The following is a 6,302-nucleotide window of genomic DNA, read 5'->3' as shown; positions in this document are numbered from 1 at the left end:
AATGTAGCCGGTCCGGCCTGACACTCTGTCTTGCTACAAAACATCTCTGCGTTGTGTTGTGTGGATGACGGATTAGACGAAGACCAATGCTCTCTTGCCAACTTGAGGGGATTTATTCTCACACCAGCACAGTTTCAAATAAAATCATTTCAGTACAGCAGCTTCATACGACTGGGCTCATACATGCACACTTCTCCTCAGCAGGATCTCTAGCAACTCCTGAGTAATGCACGTGTGCCACTACCAAACTCTCAGTCATCTACTTTTACACAAAAACATGAAAATAATTAAAATACATTTCAGTGTGATTCTGATCGTATAGTTAAAATTACATATTGACAAATTCTGGTCTGAAAAGCTCTTTAAAAGACTAAATCCGTACCCACCAGCAGCAATTTTTGTATTTTATGAAGAACAAAATTGAATTCAAACGGTAAATATTAACTATTAACTACACAGCATGAAATATTAAAATTACAAAATCGCTATGAGCAGAAAACAAAAAATACACAACAGCAAATACAATGAGATCACAAAACTGTTCAAAATGAAATAATTTCAGTACAGCAACTTCATACGACTGGGTCCTACATGCACACCTTTAGAGGAGAGAGGAGACAATGCAGCGAACCACATGAGAAACCACCTGGATTCTCTCGCGACCGAGCTTGAGATCGGCAAATTAGCACACTAAAACAAAGTGCTGTACTCCGTTAAAAACACGTTAAATACTTTAAACAAACACACTTCACCAAACGACAAGGTCTGTGAGCCTAACAAAGTGAAGTTTGAACCACCATTTAGCAGTTTTACAGCATTTTAACACTCTATTAACAGGAGCATTAGTAAACACTCACCTCTCCTCAGCGGGATCTCTGGCGACTGAGGAAAGTAGCGCGAATCTACAGGAAGTGACCTCATCGTAAGACCGGCGGTTACAAAATTAAAGCTGCAAGCAGCGATGAACGGGCCCCTCGCACCTTCCCGCGAGTTGGGGGTACTGGTGGGACGCCGACAGACGCAGCCAGGCAAAATGAAACAGGAACTCTGCTGAGTGCAATGACGCCTGCCACAAGACTCTACGACAAACGGTCCATGAGTTATGAAAGGGGGTCTGGCTTACGTCTTGGGGCGGGGCTGTGAGTCTATTTTTGCATGTAAATGTCCTCAGGACTAAACCCTTATCATGCCTGAGAAATTTGGGGCAGATCGGACTATATGTACAATGGAGTTACAACAACTTCCTGTTTCATGGCGAATGGCTCAAAATGGCCATCCCGCCACGGTCAGGTTGTTCAGTGAAAACTCACCATTTGAATAACTTTTCATCCTTAATGTCTTAAGATGGTCCTGACCAAATTTCAAGATCTGTTTAAATCTGTAGGAGGAGTTTGTTAGTAAATAGTACGCGGCATATAAAACACTAAAAATGGGCAAAAATCGCACATTCAATTCAAAATGTCTGACTTCCTGTCTAGTTTTCGGCATACCTCCAAGAGGCTTTTTTGTGCATTTCCACATGTTACATCTGTCTGCCAAATTTCATACATGTAGGTGAAACCGGAGCGAGGGGCTCAATTTTTCCAAATTTGTAGGGGGCGCTAGCGAGCCATTTTGTAAGCCCGAGACCCTTAAAATATAAATTTTTTTCACTGCTTCTGATAAGTGTGCCAAGTTTAACAACGTTTTGAGCATATTAAGGCCCTCCAAAAGGCGATTCATTTGGGAGGAAAAAATAATAATAATTCCTACAGTTTCAATAGGGCCTTCGCTGGACCGACATTGTCGGTGCTCGGGCCCTTACAAGCTCCCCAAAAATACAAATACACATACAAAATAATTATGCATGAAAAAGATATGGCAAAATGTAAGCAGAAATTAAAGGATGGACTTTTGATGAATTATAAATCAGTTATTTTAACACACCTGTTACACAAACATGGGGCCCCGAGGCTGCAGCCTAGGCCAGCCTGTGTATTAATCCACCCCAGGGTGAGACACATTAAAAAATAAGATTTCATGAAGTGTTTATGTTTGGTCTCGGTCTACCTCTTTCTCTCCGCTGTGCTCTATCAGCACTGTGGCTGACTGATAAAACTGAGGCTAGTTTACACAGTACTTTCGATTTAAAACTTGCTGAGACAAAGATCTGCTCTTCTTAGAACAGCTCAACCTCATTAATTCATCAGAATACCAGGAGACAATCAAATATTGGTTGAAGAATTCAAAATCTAATTTCTCCTAATTCAACCTGATTATAAGAGCGTCAGGATTCCATGTAGTTTATAGAACAGGCAGTCAGACTAATGCAAATAGAAGAAGAAAAAAGAAAGTCTCAGAACCCAAACAAGCCACTTCCTGATATGACAGATTTCACAGAGCTCTGAAAGCAGCCCTGTCTATCACCTCGGTTGTTCTTTTCTCTCATATACAGAGTCAAGTCAGACATCATTTAAATTACATGCAAACCTGAGCAACAGCACTTCCTTGTGGTAAGAACGCAAATGAGAAAACAGGGGCTAAAAGGAAAGCACTGCTGATTGTTAGGAAATGAGAGATTTACTGACTAAAGAGTGTAGTTGATCATTAAGTTATAATAACTTTCAATAAGGAAATGACAGATTACGTGTAGCAGGATAAAAGCACAACACGCTTTAGTTTTGACCTTCTTTCAACTGTGGGGAAAATCCTGCATCCATGTTGATGTGCTGTTACTATGGCTACCGAATATGTATCTTGGATAAGATCCTGTATTCACCCTCCTTGACAGCGATGCTAAATATTACTGAATGGCGCTAAATATCACTAGATACTAAAAATCCCCAGCATCTGTGTTCAGGTTCAGGTCATGACCATTCTGCCTCTCTCAAAAAAAGTTATTTTTATAAAACGGTCTCTAAATGGTGACAGTACTACATGAAACAGGTAGCCTGAAAAAAATCATGTTCCTCTGTGTCCTCCGGGGCTCCTAACGGCATCTGCAAGATTTCACAGACCAGAGGAAAACAAGCAGTAAGAGCTGATCTGAGGTCTGCTGTCCAGCTGCCGTCTATGAGAGCCGGCTGTCAATCACTCGCGAACTCCGACCAAACGGTCAAACTAGGCAGCGCTGATCAAATATGAATCAATATTCTGTTACGTTAATGTCTATTTCTCTCCTCAGATGTTCTCAGAATCATCTTGTAGTGCAGGGTTTAGCTGTAAATTGAGAAAGTTTGTGACGCTGCCGCCATTGTGAAATCTGTTGAAGGAACGCCAAGTTCTGGTCACATGACCGGAGCACAGCCAATAGGAACGCTCTCTCAATAAAATGACCTGTGATTGGTCAAAGTCTCCCGTCACGGGCTAGATGTTCCTAAGCCTGAAAACAGAACCATGAGGAGGAGCAGAAGTCTAGTTATCTCTCAGAACACTTGAATTACAATATGCTGAAAGGGTATTATGGGATTTTTGCCCAATGATGCCAAAAATATACTGCCTACTGCCACTTTAATAACTATGTTTTCATTAGTGTATAATCACCTGAATCTAAGAATCGTGTTTTCATTAGTTTAGAATGAGCCCTTCATATCTAGTCCGCCATGTTCATGCCATGTTTCTACAGTAGCCCAGAACGGACAAACCAAACACTGGCTCTAGAGAGAGCCTTTCGCGATTTTCGTTACCTGAAAGCCACGGTAGTTCTCCGACACACTTGTGAAACTGCGGTAACGTGAGCCGCAGAGTGCAAAACTGTGGTACCACCAGCCGCCGTCTGAATTCAGTTGCTCCTAAAGTAGTGTTACTATGGTAAGAATGGCCTCTGAGCGAGGTGAATGGCGTTACCACAGTTTTGCACTCAGCAGCTCACATTACCGCAGTCTAGGAAAGGAAGAAGTGAGCTGAGGGGTAGTTGGTTGAAATTTGCAACCACACCGCTAGATGCCGCCAAATCCTACACACTGTAATACCACCACCATCATCCGAACACCAAATGAGGAAATATGTGTTGGAGGAATGCTCTTCATCCCTCCTGTAGTAGTTTTATTTGAAGAATCTATTATGAGGAATACTGAAGCTTTTCTGGATGCTTATGGTGGTCCAGCGACCTTATTCAGACACTTTTTTTTCATTTTTTTTTTGTTCATGTTAAGTAAATTTAATTAGCCAACTGGCTGTACATTTTTTACCTGTTGAGCAAACATGCTCTCTTTCAACAACACTGTGCTTCACATTCACACTTGGAAGCTGTCCAGTACACAGTTTTATCTACTGGGCAGCCCACTCGAACAGTTATTGTGTTGACTGCAGAGATGCAACTTTTACCCAGTATAATGTTATTTTTAAACTTTTTATTTGGGTCATAGATCAAACCAGAAAAGGGTGGTTCATTTTACCCAGTGCTATGTTATTTTTAATTGTATATTGGTTGATATATCAAACCAAAAAGGCTGGTAATTATAAACTGGGAAAAAAAAGTTTGGAAACTTGTGTTTGGTGGATTATTTCTCTGTTGGATGGATGGATCAGACCAGAGACCTAGAGCATTCAGAGGATGGATGGTAATTTACATCATTCGAAAGCCTGTTTATTTACCTTCACAATGATGTCCAACTTGTAAGGATCATGCATTTGTGGGACGAGCAGCACAGCTGATTATGTGGGTAGCGCCCAAGAAAGATTTGCCAAAATGCTCTGCCAATGGTAAACAGTGTATTCTCCTGTTGGTGTTGACTCTTGTTTTGAGTTGTTTGGGGGATTGTATGATTGAACTCTCTATCAGTAACAAGGAACAAACAAGACATGTTGGCTATTTTACACTTTATTCATTTAATACACCGTCAGGGGCCTCAGTAGCGGTGGAAGATCCATACGCAGCCACAACAGCCTGGCACCTCTCCTCATGCTGGTCACCAACCTGGTCACACTTTGCTGTGGGATGGTGTCCCATTCCTCAACCAGGATTCGTTGCAGGTCAACCAACGAGGTTGTGTTGGTCACTCTAACACGTACAGCACGCCCAAGCTGATCCCACAAGTGTTGAATTGGATTGAGGTCTGGACTCTTGGCAGGCCGTTCAGTTCTCTCTACTCCCACATTATGGAGGTAGTCTGTGATAACCCTGGCTCTGTGGGGGCGAGCGTTGTCATCTTGGAGGATGAAGTTAGGTCCCAGATTGTGGAGATATGGGATCGCCACTGGCTGCAGAATCTCATCCCGATATCTCCCTGCATTGAGATGGTCTTCAATGATGACAAGCCTTGTTTTGCCAGTGAGGGCCCCCCAACACCATGACACTGCTTCCACCAAAAGCTGTTACTCCATCGGTGCAACAATCAGCATATCGTTCTCCGCGTCGTCTCCATACTTTGACCCTGCCATCCAACTTTCGCAGACAGAACCTGGAGTCATCACTGAACGTAACATTCCCCCACATGTTCAGGTTAATATTGATTGCAAACTTACAGGTTGAACATCCACAAAGTGTAGCATGTGCACAGATGATCATATCTTATAGTTCTACTTGGACGTGATTGTGATTGATTGCTTATAACAATCTTAATTACAAGCTTAATATTACAAGCTGTGGACAATGACAATAATAGGACATTAAGTTCTTTGAACTTATATACTATATTGAAATGTTTATTAAGTGAAATGAGACTGGAGATGGAAAATGGGGAGTATTCCTTATTCTCGCCTATACCAAAATGATGTGTTTGAATATTTCTGCATAATGAGGTACAGTCTTGATTTACATAAACTGTAGTATCATTGTAGTGAGACCATTTTTTGAAACTTGACCTCACTGTATAAAATGACCTGTGGTGACCTCTAGGATAATCATAGCCTCATGAAACTTTACAGCCACAAACTAGAGACCTAGAGCATTCAGAGGATGGATGGATCATACTAGAGACCTAGAGCATTCAGAGGATGGATGGATCAAACTAGAAACCTAGAGCATTCAGAGGATGGATGGATCAAACTAGAGACCTAGAGCATTCAGAGGACGGATGGATCAAACTAGAGACCTAGAGCATCCACAGAATGGATGGATCAAACTAGCGACCTAGAGCATTCAGAGGATGGATGGATCAAACTAGAGACCTAGAGCATTCAGAGGATGGATGGATCAGACTAGAGACCTAGATCATTCAGAGGATGGATGGATCAAACTAGAGACCTAGAGCATTCAGAGGAGGATAGATCAAACTAGAGACCTAGAGCATTCAGAGGATGGATGGATAAAACTAGAGACCTGGAGCATTCAGAGGATAGATGGATCAAACTAGAGACCTAGAGCATTCAGAGGATGGATG

The sequence above is a fragment of the Sebastes fasciatus genome, chromosome 10 (genome assembly GCF_043250625.1).
Source record: "Sebastes fasciatus isolate fSebFas1 chromosome 10, fSebFas1.pri, whole genome shotgun sequence".
Classification (NCBI taxonomy): domain Eukaryota; kingdom Metazoa; phylum Chordata; class Actinopteri; order Perciformes; family Sebastidae; genus Sebastes; species Sebastes fasciatus.
This window is presented reverse-complemented; position numbering follows the sequence as displayed.